General features: G+C 37.7%; 1 pseudogene; it reads left to right on the top strand.

The window, feature by feature from the left end:
• Positions 1 to 15,799: 15,799 nt before the first annotated feature.
• On the top strand, positions 15,800 to 17,143 carry LOC121461737 (annotated as a pseudogene).
• Positions 17,144 to 19,527: the final 2,384 nt, after the last annotated feature.

The following is a 19,527-nucleotide window of genomic DNA, read 5'->3' as shown; positions in this document are numbered from 1 at the left end:
ATCTTGTGAGATTTACTGTTTAAGTGTTGACATGTCAACCTGTGTTGTCTTTATTTAGATCTTGTTTAGTTGACTATATTGTTGAGATTTCATGAGTATAACTTCTATATAATATATAGATATAACACAGCAGCTGTCATGGTCCTCTCAGTCCTGTGATATTTCCATCCCTTCTTCCACAATGTTTCCTGAGCATCAGGTATAGGGTTTGCATTATAACTGCAATACTTCAAGGTCAGTAGTTTTCTGAATTTAACTCCCTGTGACTTTCTGTTATAGTCTCCATGTGCTCCATGAGTGAGAACTATACTCAGTTATCTATAGGTATAAGGACAAGTATTTACAATGCAGTTAGAAATTATATTAGTTTATGAAAGTGGCAGTAATAGGTTCTCTTACAGATTCCTTGGTCTAACCAGCCATAGCAATTGGCACGAATCCCCTTCTTTTGAGAAGGCCTTCAGTCCAATTAGATTGCTGTTGGTTACCCCCAAGATACAAGTACCACTATTGCAACTTTTGAGATATCTTCTGAGTTGGTCATTATTGTGATTAATAGGCTTTATAAATGGGTAGGACTATTGTATTTCTTTTTTGGCAGCTTCACAGAGCCTTTGGAACTAGAAGTCTCTAATCCTTAAGGAGGAGACTTCCAGGTTCGTTCTAGCTTGATATCTCCTATGTTGTAAGTGTGTGATGTCTTCAGCAACAGGATGTTACCTGACTTTTTTTTTTTAAAAGAAAAGAAACAAGGGGACAGAAATGGAAGACTACACTATGAAGCTTTATATACACTTTATCTGAAAGCAACTTGAAAATATACCGGGTAAAATCTCACAGCATGAGACCATTCAGAGTCTATGACTTGGAGAATACCAACAATGATAGAAGGATAAAAGAACTACCAGGGAAAAGACAGCCAAAGGAGACGTGGTTACTTGAGTAATATTGATTAGCAACACAACACTGTCTGGCTCTAGTGTCTTGAAAGATTCAATGTCCCTAATATCAAAAGGCTTATCTTATTTATGATTATCAAATTCCGGGACAAGTTTCATGGAGTATGAAAAACAAATTGATCTTAAGTAGCTAATAATTTGTTTCTTTGGGTTGTGTTTAAAACCACTGGAGATGAATAATTTTATTTATCTTTTTGGGTTTTTTTGTTTTTTTGTGGTTAGTGAAAAGGAGAAACTTTTAATTTTATATAATTTTCATTAATTTAAATGTAAATAATCCTTCGTTGCCAGTGGATGTCCCAGGGAACAGTTTAACACCTATCATGAAAATTAATTAGATCAGAGACTCCGTTGTATACTTTTCAATCTCCTTCTCTCTCTCTCTCCAAGTCCTCCCCTGTAATTAATTTGTTTTTTTTTATTTATTTATTAAAGATTTCTGCCTCCTCCCCACCACCGCCTCCCATTTCCCTCCCCCTCCCCCCATCAAGTCCCCCTACCTCATCAACCCAAAGAGCAATCAGGGTTCCCTGACCTGTGGGAAGTCCAAGGACCACCCACCTCCATCCAGGTCTAGTAAAGTGAGCATCCAAACTGCCTAGGCTCCCACAAAGCCAGTACGTGCAGTAGGATCAAAAACCCATTGCCATTGTTCTTAAGATCTCAGTAGTCCTCATTGTCTGCTATGTTCAGCGAGTCCAGTTTTATTCCATGCTTTTTCAGACCCAGGCCAGCTGGCCTTGGTGAATTCCCGATAGAACATCCCCATTGTCTCAGTGTGTGGGTGCACCCCTTGCAGTCCTGTGTTCCTTGCTCATGCTCTCTCTCCTTCTGCTCCTGATTTGGACCTTAAGAAACTAGACCGTAAAAGGCTAATCAACCCCATTATAAAATGGGGCTCTGAGCTGAACAGAGAATTCTCAACAGAAGAAGTTCAAATGGCCAAAAGACACTTAAGATCATGCTCAACTTCCTTAGCGATCAGGGAAATGCAAATCAAGACAACTTTAAGATACCATCTTATACCTGTCAGAATGGCTAAAATAAAAAACACCAATGGTAGCCTCTGCTGGAGAGGTTGTGGAGAAAGGGGTACACTCATCCATTGCTGGTGGGAATGCAAACTTGTACAACCACTTTGGAAAGTAGTGTGGCGGTTTCTCAGGAAATTCGGGATCAACCTACCCCTGGATCCAGCAATACCACTCTTGGAAATATACCCAAGAGAGGCCCTATCATACAACAAAAGTTTATGTTCAACTATGTTCATAGCAGCATTGTTTGTAATAGCCAGAACCTAGAAACAACCTAGATGCCCTTCAATGGAAAAATGGATGAAGAAAGTGTGGAATATATACATATTAGAGTACTACTCAGCAGTAAAAAACGACTTTTTGAATTTTGCATACAAATGGATGGAAATAGAAAACACTATCCTGAGTGAGGTAAGCCAGACCGAAAAAGAAGAACATGGGTTGTACTCACTCATATTTGGTTTCTAGCCATAAATAAAGGACATTGAGCCTATAATTCGTGATCCTTGAGAAGCTAAATAAGAAGGTGAGCCCAAAGAAAAACATATAGGCATCCTCCTGAATATTAACCTTCATCAGGCGATGAAAGGAGACAGAGACAGAGACCCAGATTGTAGCACCGGCCTGAAATAATTTTAATTTGGTAGCTTTTGCACTAATGAATGTCCTCAGCGTTATTTCCTTAGTAGGACATAGACGAAAACCACACAGTGCTAAGTTACAGAAGCCATCTTTAATACTCATATAACACTTGAAAATCACCAAGTTTCTGATTTTTTACAACTTCCACTCTGCTAGTATAACAGACATCATCTTAAGACATAGATATTTTTGAGACATTCAAAGACATTTTGAGGCATTCAGAGCTCTATAGAGCCCTCAGGGCCATCAGTTTCTCTCAGAATCTTCTCATACTTGAATCACCATTAATGGACTATTGGAACTGCCATTGACTCTGGAAAGTTTTCTCTTCAAAAGAATTTTATTCTGCAATCAGCCCAAGAGAAATTTTTAAATAACTTTAACCACTGGTTGTCATGGGAACATATTCTATTTTCCAATAATAACTAGACCCTCTACACATAATCAACAAAAGATGTTTTTCTCTTTGCGACTTGGTTACCAGCAATCAATTGGAAAAGTAATTGCTGCATGACTCAAATTTCACTTTGAAGGTACTATATAATGAATGTTTACGTTACTAATAAAATTCATTTTTAAAGCAAACTTGAAGGATAATAGTATTAGTAAATGTAGCTTTGAAGACATTATTAGGTCATGAAGGCATTCCTCGGTAGGAATGCTTTAGTACCTTATAAAAGAAATTCAAGGGCTGCATGCTGCCTCGCGCTTGCAGTCTTAGCATTTAGCAGGCAGCGGTAGGAGAATTGTAATTAATTCAAAATTAAAATTTGTAATGTCAAGGAATCTCATTACTTTTCTAAAATCCAAACGATGAAATACCAGAAGATACAGAATTTGTGGGGACATTAATCCTAAATTTTTCAAGCTGCAGGGCTATAAAAACATATTTATATTGTTTATTATCTAGTTGAAATCATTTTATTACATTAGTACAAATGAGATAAGATAAATCCCTTCTTATTATTCAATCAGAAGTTATTTAGTAGGGGAACACTTGTGAATCAAATATTGTAGAGGAGAGAGCATCACACCAAGCTCTTAGGATAAACTATGACTTGCCAGAATCTTTCTACATTTTTCCTAAGGATACTGCTGAAGGGTGTTGAAGGTGAAATGCTATTTCTGCTTTTGTACATAAGACATTGTCCATGGAAAAGAAGAGGCAAAAACAAACATAAAAACTAGAATTACAACCAGCAAGAGCAACATCAAATAAGAAACATAAGTTAAATGTTTTGATAGTCATCCTATCCTAAAGAGTCTAAGTCTTATATTAAAAATGGCTTGACTAAGTAATGAGAAGAAGGTAACCATGGCTATCTAGTCTTCAACTTTATCAAAGAACTGAGAATGAAAATGATATTACTTAAGTAAACAGAAAGTGAAATCAAGCAACTTCCAAAAGATGAAAGAAATGACAGAGACAACTGGGTACCTGAGCAAAAAAAGTCTCATTTGAAACACTGAGGCAACCAACTTTGACTAATGCTTAGAGTATCCGATGGACCATTTTCAGAGACAGGAAATTTTGAAAAATCATCTTACCCTGTGTTGGCAAGGTTTGTAAGTCATTTTATTTGTATCCTGCTTGTGCAGGGGGCATCTGGACACTGTGCATCTTGTCAGTGGTCGAGGCAGGAGCACTTCTTTGCCCAAAGGCCAGTTTTTCCAAGAAGAAAACAAGCTCAAGTGCAATGTTTTCAGTGCCTAACATTTTTGGGGGAATGGATCAAAACAGACAGGAGCAATTGTGTCTCATGTCAATAAAATCCTAAGTTATTTAAATGTCATATTCTACAGCTTTTGGAGTGTTTGAAGATTACCTATCTATGCAGAATACAATCTCTATGCATCTAAAGAACTTGATTAGTCTAACTATAAGTATGACAAACTTGGATGACCATTGACCTATATAGTGTGGGAGGTCCTTCTGTCTATGTGATGCTTTTATTGGTTAATGAATAAAGAAACTCGCTGAGCCTATAGCAAGGTTGAAGAAGGGCAGAGTCAGGGAGAAGCCATGGAGCTGCTGCCAGAGACAGAATCACTGAAACTTTGCTGGTAGACCACAATCTTGTTGTAATGCACATATTAATGAGGATGAATTAAATTAAGATATAAGAGTTAGCCAATAAGGCTTGAGGACAATGACCTCAAAATGTAAACAATATATAAGTATCTTGATCAGAGGTAGAAATGTATAGTGCAACATGATAAATATATCCTAAAATTGCATCAATATACAAAATATCTTAAGTGGAGGTAGAAATATGCATGCATACAATATAAAAAATAAATTTGCATAGGTGCACAAATATTGTAAAAAGAAATATGAAAAGAAATAGAAATATTCAGCATAGCAAATATAATTTAAATTTCTATCAATATGCAAGAATCTACACCAATACAAATTATTTATAAATAATAGATCAAAAATAATCTTACTATTCTTCACTATTATTATTAGTGTGAGTAAACTTACACTAATCTACCTACTATCCCATCCATTCGCCTTCATTTCTTTTCAAGAGAAATCTCTGAGCCAACTTCATTTCCACTCCCAATAACATACTAATTATAACCAACTCCTAATAGATGTCTCTAACTCTGAAGACAAACATTATTGAAAGAAGAAATGTCATTTTCTAACATTACTTCCAACTGTCACAAGGGCAATGTTATTTCTATGAGTTTCTGTAAAAACTAAAATAATGGCTAAGTTTTAAGATTGCTGTCTAGTATAATACTGTCTAGTATAATAATAGTAAATAGTCTCTGAGTAGTCAGTAGAATTTTTCTGATGTTCTTACTTGAAGTTCTGACCAGAATGTTGCAAGAAGGTACACCTTGTCAACTAGCCAAGTTGGAATCATCTTGAACAGCTTGTAACCCAAAACCAATCTTAAAGTGGTGCATTCAGCATAATAACATCATATCAACCAGGTGGAATCATTGTTTTTGGGCCTCATCTTCTTCCTGGAAACTTCAAAAAGTACTACAGGAAAATTTGTTGTTCATTGTGTGGTGTAGGAGATCCTTCTGTCTATGTGTTACTTCCGTTGGTTGAATAAAGTAATTGCCTAATCCCAAACAGATTTAGAATCTGTGTGTTGAGGAAAAGAACCTTGATATATACAAAATAAAAACAGAAACTTAGCCAATTTGATTCAGTATTCCTGGCAAGTAACATTGCATTTCCATGATGCTTCTTGGAGGTGCTGATGGTGCTACCATGTAAACCACATTTGAACAGCCACTCTTCATATTTGAAGGTAAAAGTCACTAAATATCATCACTGCCAGTTCTGTAAGAGATGATGGAAATACTATGTAGCAAAGGGCTCACGATCTTTAACATGCAACTTTACAAAGCCAATGATTAATATTTCACTCACATGACTCAAGGTGAGTAATTACATTAGTCTTTGAGGTTTCAAGAGGATTAAATGTCATGTCTGATTTGTCTAATGGTAAACATCATATACTTCTTGACTTTCCCACTAAACATCTAGGTTTTTGTAGCAGTTTGTTGATTCTTTAAAGCTTTCCCAGAAAGATCATGCAGCCTTGTATTTGGTTTAGTGACAAGATGAAGTCAGAGATCATTGCTTGGAACACAACCTAATAAAATCAATAATAACAGATAAGTTGAGCCATCTAAAGGTTTGTATCTGGAAAGGCTATTAATGATACTTCAACCCTTATAAAAAGTGATCAAGCCATCTTTTGAGTATAATAATAATACAAAAACACAGTGCTTCAATCTAATTATAGGAATCAGAATGTATTTTCTAGGCTACCACTTAACTATGGGACAAGAAATTGGGTTTTTATCCAACTAATGTTATGATGAGTTAAAGTAGGGAGATAGTCTAAATGAAGTCCACAAGGAAGAAAATGCCACAGTCAGAATTTATTGATTTGAACCTAACACTGGCTAGATAACTATCTTATGGGATGAACATGAGATATTACAGATTGATAGCTTAATAAAAAAATTCATTGGGGCAACCTAAACTTGTAACAAATAGATAGTAAGACAATGACAAATGCCTTTCTGAAATGCAGCGGTATTCTGGTATTTCTTGGATCTCTAAAACGTGCTGAGAGGGAAAATATGATACCCTGGATTACAAGCACTGAAAGGATCTAAAAACTACAAAAATCTAAGTAAAATTCGACTTTTCCCTTCTTTTCACTCTACAACATGCTGGATCTCCAGTGTATGATCACAGCAGAAGTCTGTTATAATGACTGCCATTAAAATAATTTAAATGTCATAAGTAGAGAGGAAGAGGATTTTCAAAACAGAGAATGTGTTTTGAAAAACCAAGGGATAAGAGATATTTTATTTTTTCTATCTGTTTTACCTTTTTAAAAAATTATTTATTATTTTCAAATTGGCAGCAGTTTTTCCTCCCTTCTCTCCTCCAAGTCCCTCAACCCTCTGTTCCCAACCCCAAATCCACTCTCCCTCCATTTCTGTTCAGAAAAGGGTAGGTCTCTCATGAATATCAACAAAACATGGCACATCAAGTTGGAGTAAGACTAAGTAGCTCCCCATGTATTAAGGCCTGGCAAGGCAACACAGTATGAGGAGCAGGGTCCAAAAAGCCAGGAAAAGAGTTAGGAGTCCTACAGGAGGACCAAGCATCATAATTGTAGCATATACAGAGAGTGCCTAGGTCAGTCCCATGCAGGCTTACAGGTTTAGTCTCTGTGAGGCCCTATGAGCCCACGTTAGTTGCTTATGTGGGTTTGTTGTGGTGTCTTAACCCCTATGACTCTCTACTATTTCCCCCTGCCCTCTTCTGCAGGATTCCTCGAGCTTGGCCTAATGTTTGGCTTTGGGTCTGCTTCTGTTTCCATCACTTGCTGGACGAAGTCTCTCTGATGACAGTTGAGCTAGACACCAATCTATGATAAAGGGATCTTAATTATCCTGTTGTTGCTACACACAAGTTTCTCAGGTATGGTCTGTGAACCCAAATCATTTTACAGTTTGGTCCTGAGAATTCATTCTAAAAACTTAGTTGGGTTTATTTAACTGACAAGTTTATATTTCTGGTATTACAGAGGTAAGGGCCACACCCTGTGCCATGATGGATGTGCTCCACATTTGTCGCCACTGTAGGAGTCCCTCGCTAGTAGCTGCTCTAACTCCTTTCTGTCATATTTTTTAATGCAGAAGTTTAATGCTTTGTATTTTTCCTACATTATTTTACACACTGGAATGGATATACCTCTTAATGAGGTGACAAAAATATGTTCATGCTTTCCAAAAGTTTTACTTAGAAATATGCTAGTACTTCTCTGGATACAGATGTATCTGTTCTGTCTCCTGGGAACAAGTTAACAGTAATTCAGATCATCCATCATAATGCATTTTACACTGATGTACTAATATGCAAAAAGAATAATAAACCACATCCAATTTCCTAAGCATTAATTATGAGGCATTAAGAAGCAAGTCATCATGATAAATCTCTTCATTTGGAAGCCATCTAGCTAAGCATCAAATTTTTGAGAAATATGTTAGTGTCAAACAGGACTCTATAATTAATTATAAGACTTCCAGTGTCAAAGAAATTAGCTTACTTAGTTTGGTTCCAGAGGGCTGAATAAAGGTCAATGAGCTGAATTATAAGAAATGCATTTTTAAAAATATTATTTAAAAACTATTTCTAAGAAATAGAACTGTTAAAAATTGAGTGGACTTAGCCCCAGATGAGAAATTTGAAGCTATGATTGCATAATTATTTTGGATGATATAAGGGCATTTAAATACCACTTGAGCAATGAACCAAGTGCCCTCTGAGATCTTGTTTTATTCAGAACCTTTAATTCTATACCAATAGAGCCTAAGGGGATTCTAACCACTTGATTCCACTTAGTGTTAAAATTTTAAATTAATTTACAAAAATGTCTCCAAAGTATTAATTTATTCCCTGGTACCTGTCCTGTTTCTTTTTCATAATATCCTCTTCATCTATGAGAAATCCCAAGCCACGGCAAATACCTTATGTGCCTTATTCTCAGAACCGAGTACACTATTGGATTTTGATATCACTGTGAGGTGGGAACTTAAAATACTCTGAGAAATTCCCTAGGTCTATTTCTTTCCCATTTCTGACATTCAATTAGACTGTATTCCACCACAGAGGCCCTGAGAAGGTGTGGGGTACAGAAAAACCTTTAGAAAAAAATGCTTGGAAGATTGTGAGTTAAATAAAAAAAGGAAACAGAATGTTCTTCAAAACAAAAACTGTGCCTCAGAGAAAGTGAAGGTTTAACCTACACTATTATTTATAGAGATAAATTCTAAACCATTAGCCTCTAAAACAGTCAAGAATCCCTCCCTTGCTGTTGTCACCAGCAGACAGAATCAGCTAGAATTCAACAATTCTCAAGAGGTAGATAAGCAGACTTATCTACAGAAAGATCTTTTTGGTGACACTCTGTCCCTTTCTCCTACTCCTTCCTCTGACAACTTTAGCCTCCTCCCCACCCCACCCCCTTTTTAGCAAGGATTCTTTCTAGTTGAGAAACATATTCAGAATGCTGATCTGGTCTTGTTTCCCCACAGCCCTTGTTTCCTCTTTCCTTTGTGAGAGTAGTCAAGAGCATCTTGTACAGAAAAAGAAAAGAAAAAAAGAAAACACGTCACAGAGGAGAACCGCAACATGTTCAGGCCAGAACAGCTGACATCACATAGGACCCAGGATGCACCAGCATCCTGGAACTAGAAGTATGATATGACATCCAACACAAAGAAAGAGGCTGAAAATTAACCAAAGTTAAAATTTTCCAACAGCCTATTAAAAGTCAAAAGTCAGAAATTAATAGGTCATCGGAAATAAAGGCATACCTCTTTTTATAAGCATGTGACACACAGATGCATGCCAATCACCAGTGGATAAAAAGAGCCTATCAGATCAAATCAGGAGATTATGAAAGCTATAAAACTCACATTAATTCAGCTTTTCATGTCTCTATTGGGCAGTGGTGCTAATTTCTTTTTTTTTTTTTTACTTACTGACAGCTATTTCTCAATATCATAACCTCTACTTATAAATTCCATTTTAATTAATGATGGCACAATCTAAATCATCTTGTGAGAAAGTTCTTAAGAATTTGGTTCATTCCACGTACTTTCTTCTCGCCACCTACCATTGAAAGTAAAATAAAATCAAGATAAGTTTGCTTTTTCTTTAACAACACCCAGAGTCTTTTCAGCATGGGGAAGACTTTAATCTTCCTCACAGAATGAAACTCAAGCTTCTGCTTGAAAAGGTAGTGTAACAATGACTTTCAGTCCTCCAGAGAACACTCGTTTAAATGTTCTTCATGTTATACTTTTGTCCACTTGATCTACATAGTCCCTGTTATAGAATGTGACCATTCTATTCTATTCTTTTTCCTTTTCTTCTGGGAGAAATAGCTTCTGTTTTGACATGGCAAACACAGTTTTGTCTTCTGTATTTGATAGGTCAACAGTGTGTACATCCCTTAACCTTAAATTATTTCTCTCACTTTCCAACCTTTTTACGATGTGCATGTGTGAAAAATCCCATCATTCATTTTCACCTCAAGCACGCATCTACTCAAGAAAGTTGAAGCTGTTGAGATCCTACTGGAGACTAAAATTGAAGAACAGCTACTAAACTCTGGGTGGTACTCATCAGGTTTTTCATGTGTGGGCTTTCTATAGCCCTAAGAATTATTTGGGCACTTCACAAAATCACAGGGAAGAATCTCTACTGAACACGGGGGATTTTGGTGAGTGAGCATCACCCACCTGCTATAGTCATGCCATGATCTTCTGACTCAAAGTTCTATCTCTGACCTACAGAAAAAATTAAAGTTGACACCCTCACACAGTTGTACAGGTGGGCCAAACACCAGTGTACATAAAATACAAATAAATAATGACAAACATTTTGAAAATAAAAATCCACTTACTGGAGTAAAGAAATGTCTCTGTCAGTTCCTATAGTAATAATAAAGTATCTTGAAACAGGTATCTTTTTTAAAAAAAATAATAGAAGTGTATTTACTCATAGTTTGTGAGGATGAGAAATCAAAAAGGTGCCAGCAGATTTGCTATTAGTGGAATTCTGTTCTTCATGCTTGGTATCTGTTTGCCTCTTCACATGATGAGAGGACAAGGGGACCTCTTAAAGTGCTTTTATAATGGTTTTTGTCCTATTTATGAAGATGGAGTCTTCCTTATTATTTCATCAGAGATCAAACCTCAACATATGAATTTTACATCCAAGCATTCAGACTATAGCACCCTTGCTCCAATAATTCTCTTCAGTTTCACCTTATGCTACTTCTAACACAGAAACTTTATTTGGTCTCACTAGGCTCATTAGTAGCTGTCTATTTCTGGTTGTATTACACATTCATAATTACTGTACAGCTTACTAAATGCAGCAGTTTACTGCTGTGTCAGGTCATGTAGTTGAATGTATTGAATTTTGTTCACTATCATTTCAGTAACATCAGACTGTTTGGAGATACAAGTCATAAAGAAACTGATTTTGGTGATTTTTAAATTGTACAAGGAATTGATAAAATATCTGTGGCCAACATATATCTGTTCATTGTGAATAATTATTAACAGCTCTGTTCATAGTGGGATCTCTCAGTCTTCTGCTTAATGTTGGGTATGGGTGGGCCATTGTAAGTGGCTTTTCTGAGGGTGCTGTAGCGATGTGATTCTCAGCTACCTCTAGATAAGAGAAAGAAGGATGAGAATGGAGGCTCCTGTGAGGAGAAGGTGAGCACTCACTCCTCATTCTACCAAGCCACTTACATTATTAGTCTTAGGAGAGTCTTTTGAAGGGTCATTTGAGACCCATGAGTCAGGTTGATTCCACATTAAAATCCCACTAATAATATCAAATAACTAGACCCACTTAATATTGGTTCCCTTAACAAAGATAATGCCTCCTTTCAAAGAGTGAGTCTATTCCATGCTGATTCAAGTCAACTGTGCTCATTCAAGGCTTAATCCCCATGTACAAGAGCTGAAAATCCAGCCTTACGTTAAATAACAGCACCAGCCATCTGGGACAAGCATTTGATTTGGATTTTTGCAGAATTAGAAAATGAGGGGGCAAAAAAAGCTTGTGTGCTTTGGGGTTTCATTTTTCAGCTGAATGAAGCGTGGAGACCTGAAATGAAAATCCTTAGTAGTGCTTAGATAAGTTTTAGCCAGTTTACACTAGCTCAAAATGGAAACAATTTATTTATTAGTTGTGGAGAGCATTGTCACAGATTCTTTATGTTTAAATGATTGCTTTAAAGACCCTTGTCTTGAAAACTGCCTAGGGAAATATATAAGTTGGTATTTAAGAAATAATTAGGGCACTGGGAGTAGAGCTGAAGAGTAAAGCTGTTTGCCCAGCATATAAGTTCCTCTGCTTAATTCCCAGGTCTCATCAAGTGAAGAGAGGAAAGAGAAAGACAGAGAAACACAGAGAGAGCAAGACAGAGAAAAAAGGAGGAGAGGGATGAAGGATGGAAGGGATGAAGGAGTAGGAAAACAAACTATTTGTACCATGTCTCATATTTTTTATTTATATCCATTTTTATTGAAAACAAATTCTTCTCTTTTGTATAGTACATCCAGACAGTTTCACTTCCTTCCCCTTCTCCCAGCGGCCCCCTCCTCTAGGTCCATCTCATTCCCCTTTCCCTTCAGAAAAGAACAAGCCTCCAAAAGACAACAACCAAATATGACAAACAAGATACAATAACAGAAACAAAAGCTGAACAAGGCAACTCAACAGGAGGAAAAGAGTCCCAAGAGCAGGCAAAAGAGCAGATCCTATGCTTCCTGCTTCAAAATTTGTGAGCCCTGCTTAGTTGAATATTAGTTGATTCAGTGGACCATGTTCTCCTGATGTCCTCCATGTCTCATATTTTAATTAAGTTTTTTAATTATGAAGATATATGATGGAGTTGGATGAATGATAATCAAACTATTAGTAATCAAAATGCTTAGCTCTATCTTTTTTATTTTGAAATTTCAAAAGCAATTAATTGGATTTTAAAATGAAATAGTATTGTATAATATTTTTGAGATATTCCATGTACGACAGGATGATTTAGGCACAAGTTTCGTATTATAATTAGTCAGATTACTACACCCACTTTCTCACATAGTTGTTTCTTTGTGAAAAATGCAGATTACATTTCTTTCCCTAATAAAAATACATAATTTTGTATGCTATCATTAACTGTAGTCTTCATGCTGTGTGCTGTGTCACTAGATTTGTTCATTATATGTATGTTACTTTGTTTTCTATAATCTATATTTTAAAAAACACAATATTTTTATATTTTTGCTGCAAGCATTGAATATGTCTAATTAAATATCTGAGGACTTAAGATATTATCATCAATGGCTTGATTTTTTCAAATAGTAAATGCTAAATTTTATTATTATTTTTTTTTTTTGGAGTATAACAAAGGTTTATTTAGCTAGGGTAAACTCACAGAAAGAGTAGCGGTAAATTCTAAATCTTTTCCATAAAAAAATGGTTAGTAAAATTAGACCAAAGTCAGGACTTAATCATATTTTAGAAAACTAACCTCTAGAAATTTCTGTGCAATTTTGAAAAAGATAATGTATACCTAAGGTTGTATTTTCTTGTAGGAGTCCCAAGCAGTAATAGAATAACTCCTTTGTATGCACAAGTCTCTAAATTCAATTGTCAACACACACACACACACACACACACACACACCCACCACTACATAGCCCAAATTAAATATGTATTAGTAATATTTTTTAAATAATTTAAAAAAATATTGGTAAATAAATGCTTTTATTTTGTTTGATTTTTGTACTGTATTAAAATGTTATTTTGGCATACATTATGAGCAATAAGTTGCTTTAAAAAGATCTGCTCTTCACATGTAAAATATCCTTGCAGAAATATAATACATAGTAGTGTCTGGAATTTTTAATATTGTATCTTATAAAAGTGTCACACACATGCCATTCTACATATATATGTATATATATGCACATGGAAAGATTAAAATGTAAGTTGTAAATTTGAAGCTAAAACCTCCAAATGGTATATATTGCTTTCTCAAGTGGAAAGAAAGAGGAAACACACGCCAATGCAGACTAAGTATGTGCCATGACAGCACATGTGGACATTCCAAGCAGTATGTATCTATAACATTGACTTTCATAGATCTTACACTGAAGGTGAGAGGAAATGCTATTTCTTTTTAGAATGAGTTGGGTAAATGGTCATGAGTGTTTGCCTATCTCTGATAACCTCATTGTACTCAGTAAAACCCCTACTCTGGATGTAAATCTCTACAACAGTGGTTTTCAACTTCTTCATTCTGCGATCCTTTAATACAGTTCTTCATGTTGTGGTGACCTCCAACTATAAATTTCATTGCTACTTCATAGCTGCAATTGTGCTTCTCTTATGAATCATAATGTACATATTTGTTTTCCAATAGTCTTAGGCAACCTCTGTTTAAAGATCATTTAATTTCCCCAAGGGGCTGTGACCCACAGGTTAAGAAACACTGTTCTACAGTATTAGTTCCACTTTCTTACTACTTATCTTTTGCCTTCCTTCACAATATGTGTATTGCACAATGATCTTCATGATGTATAGGAACACTACAGAGAATAAAAGCATACAACGGGAGGAGTAAACAAGAATCTGCACACAAGTATTACTTAAATAGCATAAATGAATAAGTATCTATTTAATCTAGCTGAAAATTTCTTATTTAGGACTGCACCAAACTTAGTGGTAGATGACAGCAAACTGTGTTTAACTCACTAATTATTGGTGTAGTTATGGGTTGTCCACTGTCTAAATACTAATATTGGTTTTAGCTTCTGAAGATGCGGGTAGCAACAGAACCCGCATACTCTCTGGATACATGAAACTCACAGAGAATTGACAGGTAACCAATCACTTAAGAGTGGGAGTGGCTACCCTGGAGCTCACGGGGCAGTGTCACAGGAGACTGGACTGTCATACATGGAAGGAGTGTGAGGTAACCTGGTGACTGGTCCCAGGATGGCTGCAGCACTATTGAAAGATGTCATCAACCAGCCAATAAAAGCAACAAGAACATTCAGTACAGCAGCTATCGTCTTTCACAGTCAGAGAAAATGGAGTTCAAAAGTGGGAAGTCAGTATGCAGGCCTGGGCTTGAAGGTCAGAAAGAGATACCTTGGATGTGTCTGCACTTTTCCCCATCCCTTCCTTCTCTCAAGAAATGCTTGTAGAAAGTGAGCACAAACTAGCAATACTTGCTAGTGCTGGGAGAGGATAAGAATCGGAGAATCCCTCACTTTTTGAAACTGAAAATACATCAGGTAAAATAAAACTTAGACAAGTAATTATAAAAATCAATAATTGCATATAATAATGACAACTCTCACAAAGGGAAAAATGCAAGGTGTTTTAAGAACACATAATTGGGAGGAAGGGATAAATTTATCTACAATTTCTAAGACAGTAATGAATTTCCATGAAATGGGAATAATAAGTGAGGGAAAAGGACAGAAGAGAGAAAGCTCCACCGTCTCTCACAGGAACAAGGGGAATTTTAAGGCTTCTGGAATATCCTGAAGAGCACTGTGGAAGTCACGGGAGGGTGACCTTCAGAAGCAGAGCAGTTGTGCCCCAGTAAATAGCAGTAATCTGAAGTGGAGAAAGACTTGGGAGAGAATCAAAGGTCAGATCGTGAAGCACTTTGCATGCTGTGCTAAAAAAGAAAACTCCATTTTCATCCTGAATGGGGAGGTAAAAGCAAAGATGATGTCAAGTGTGTCCCTGAGGTTTCATGGCTAGTGTTTGCAATTCACCTGGAAAAGGAATAAAAAAAAAAAAACAAAAAAAAAACATTCATTTGCAGACTCTATGTGCTCTTGATGAGTTTAAAATGTCCAGGATTTTTCAGAGTGGTGTTGTCCAATGGCTGATACATTCACAACCTTCTCAAGAGGAAACCCTGAATAACCTAGATGGGGAACAAAAGCAAGCACTAAATACCATGACTAGACTGCTGCTCCCCCAGACTCCTTGGTAGTCTGCTAGTGGGAGGTCCTAATCTCCCTCTCCGACTCAGTTTTCGCGGACCACTTCCAGGACTAAATGTGCGTGAGTGCATCTTCATCCACATCGGACAGGCTGGTGTCCAGATCAGCAATGCCTGCTGGGAGCTCTACTGCCTGGAACATGGCATCCAGCCTGACGGCCAGATGCCAAGTGACAAGACCATTTGGGGAGGAGACGACTCCTTCAACACCTTCTTCAGTGAGACAGATGCTGGCAAGCATTGTCCCAGGCAATGTTTGGAGACCTGAAACCCACAGTTATTGATGAGTTTGCACTGGTACCTACTGCCAGCTCTTCCACCCTGAGCAACTCATCACAGGCAAGGAGATGCTGCCAATAACTATGCCCGTGGCCACTACACCATTGGCAAGGAGATCATTGACCTTGTCTTGGACAGAATTCGCAAACTGGCCGACCAGTGTACAGTTCTTCAGGGCTTCTTGGTCTTCCACAGCTTTGGCGGGAAAACTGGCTCTGGGTTCACCTCTCTGCTGATAGAGAGGCTCTCTGCTGATTACGGAAAGAAGTCCAAGCTGGAGTTCTCCATCTACCCAGCCCCCCAGGTTTCCAACGCTGTGGTTGAGCCCTACAACTCCATCCTCACCACCCACACCACCCTGGAGCACTCTGATTGTGCCGTCATGGTGGACAATGAGGCCATCTATGGCATCTGTCGTAGAAACCTCGACATTGAGTGCCCCACCTACAGTAACCTTAACTACCTCATTAGCCAGATCGTGTCCTCCATCACTGCTTCCCTCAGATTTGATGGAGCTCTAAATGTTGACCTGACAGAATTCCAGACCAACCTGGTACCCTACCCTCACATCCACCTTCCTCTGGCCACATATGCCTCTGTCATCTCTGCTGAGAAAGCCTACAATGAGCAGCTTTCTGTAGCAGAGATCATCAATGCCTGCTTTGAGCCAGCCAACCAGATGGTGAAATGTGACCCTCACCATGGTAAATACATGGCTTGCTGCCTGCTGTACCATGGTAATGTGGTTCCCAAACATGTCAATGCTTCCATTGCCACCATCAAGACCAAGGGTACCATCCAGTTTGTGGATTGGTGCCCCACTGGCTTCAAGGTTAGCATTAATTACCAGCCTCCCATTTTGGTAACTGGTGAAGACCTGGCCAAGGTCCAGAGAGCTGTGTGCATGCTGAGCAACACTACAGCCATCACTGAGGCCTGGGCTCGCCTAGATCACAAGATTGATCTGATGTATTCCAAGCGTGCCTCTGTGCATTGGTATGTGGGTGAGGGTATGGAGGAGGGGGAGTTCTCTGTGGTCCGTGAAGACATGGCTGCCCTAGAGAAGGATTATGAAGAAGTTGGGGCCGATAGTGCTGAAGGAGATGATGAGGGTGAAGAATATTAGCCCTGTGGTGCATTGTCTACCCTTCGTTGTCTTTTCTTTGTCGTTGTCTGTGTGTATCTGTCCTAAACTGTCAATAAAAATGTTTCCAGTGCAAGTGGGAAAAAAATACTATGTCTACAGTTGAATTTCACTGACTAAAAGACTATGAGAGTCAAACAAACAGCTTATAATTAGCCAAAAATGTAAAAATGATCTCCACTTAAAGGAGGGGCTGCTAACCAGCTTTCAAAAATACATAAAATCTTGAGTACTATAAGAGGGTGTGTTATAAATATCAGATGCAGATGTATAAAGATATGAAGAAATACATGCCAGTAGGAATAAAAGGACAAATGGAAGAGATTTTCCAGCATCATCCCAAGTTACTGTCTATTTTTATTTCTTCAGTATGTCTTTTAAATAGTGTATGGGCATGCATATGTGTGTCTCTGTGTGTGTGTATGTATCACAGACTTGTAAACGTGGAAACACACAGAGAGATACACACACAAACACAGAGACTCATAGACACAGGAACACATACACATGAACAATCATACACACACAGACACACATTGACACTAAATTACTAATACAAATGAAATCTTGGGTAGGTTTATGTGGGACAAATAGCTTATGAATCATGCTTTTACTGTATAATGGCTGTAAACGAAATGAGAGAAAACATGATTCCTGATAAAATGACTCACTTCTGTAGAATAGTTTGCAATGTTCAATCGGTTATGCTTCCTCAGTTCATTCTCTTACCAAAGTCAAAGTTGGAAGGTGCTTGGTTATTACCTAAGATTATAAACAGCAGCAGATATTTGAACTGTGTCTAGTTCTCCTTCCAAGACCTTCCCACAATACTAGGAACCAAGCAGGTCCTTCCCACTTATTAAGCAAGTGGTTTGACCCGTAACTATTTTCTCCGGTTGTTTTTCTCAAGCCAAATATTTCAAAGAGACTAACACAAAAAGAAGGGGTGAGAGATACATATTTTTTCAAGGTTCTTGGTAACTTCCAAAGTGATTCATAATGGTTATCATACCCATCTCATTTATAGTCTGTTCAATAGCCAAACTGTGTTTGTGCTTCAGAAAATAACAATGTAACTTCTCAAGTCTAGCAAATAAGATTAAAAATTGAATTTAAGAAATATTACTGCTCCCTCTCTCCCTCCTTTGGGGCATAGCGCCTCCCTGCCCAGCCTGCTAGGACGCTGGGACCGAACCGGGAGGACAAAGGGGTGGCCGGTAGCTCCTTTGTTCCCATAGCCTGCCCGCAGCGAGCGGGGTGGGCCCTTTGTTCGCGAGCTAACCAAGCAGCGCGGAGTTTCGATCTGGGCACCGAGTGAAACGTCATTGTGGAGAAACATCTCTGGGGAGGGACATCACTGGGAAGGTACATCAGTGGGCAAGAAGACCTGATCCTGTAAAAGAAGATCCAAAAGGGAGTATTGGGAGGAAGAGAAGGGCAGACGCCAATGCAGGAATTCTCCCAACAATCTGAAAAACAACACGAAACCACCAGAAGCCAGTGACCCCACAACAGGAGGACATGAACACCTTAATCAAGAAGAAGTAGAAAAAACTGACTTCATGAAAGTGATTGACACCCTTAAACAGCATATAAAAAACGCCCTTATGGAAATGGATGAGAAGTATAATAGAAAGTTCGAGGAATTGAGTAAATCAGTGAATGATACCCTAGGAAACCAAAGAAAAACAATCAAGCAGAAAAAGGAAACAGTTCATGACTTGAAAACTGAAATGGAGGCAAAGAAGAAAACAAAAACAGAGGGCAGGCTGGACATGGAAAATCTAGGTAAACGAATAGAGACTACAGAATCAAGAATAACCAGCAGAATACAAGAGATAGAAGAAAGAATCTCAGATTCTGAGGATAACATAGAGAAAATAAACACTCTGATCAAAGAAAACAGCAAGTCCAACAAACTCTCATCACAAAACATTCAGGAAATATGGGACACAATAAAAAGACCAAACCTAAGAATAATTGGAGTAGAAGAAGGAGAAGAAGTGCAGCTCAACGGTACAGAAAATATACTTAATAAAATTATAGAGGAAAACTTTCCCAAACTGAAGACAGATGTACCTATGAAGGTTCAAGAAGCATACAGAACACCAAATAGGCTGGATCAAAAGAAAACATCCCCTCGCCATATAATAATCAAAACACAAAATATACAGAATAAAGAAAGAATATTAAGAGCCGCAAAGGAAAAAGGCCAAGTTACTTATAAAGGTAAACCTATCAGACTTACACCTGACTTCTCTATGGAAACCATGAAAGCCAGAAGGTCCTGGATAGATGTTCTCCAAAAACTAAGAGACCACGGATGCAAGCCCAGACTACTATATCCAGCCAAACTTTCATTCACT

This window comes from Microtus oregoni, unplaced genomic scaffold (genome assembly GCF_018167655.1).
Source record: "Microtus oregoni isolate MIOR12 unplaced genomic scaffold, Mior012 000023F_ref0000262, whole genome shotgun sequence".
NCBI lineage: Eukaryota > Metazoa > Chordata > Mammalia > Rodentia > Cricetidae > Microtus > Microtus oregoni.
This window is presented reverse-complemented; position numbering and strand designations above follow the sequence as displayed.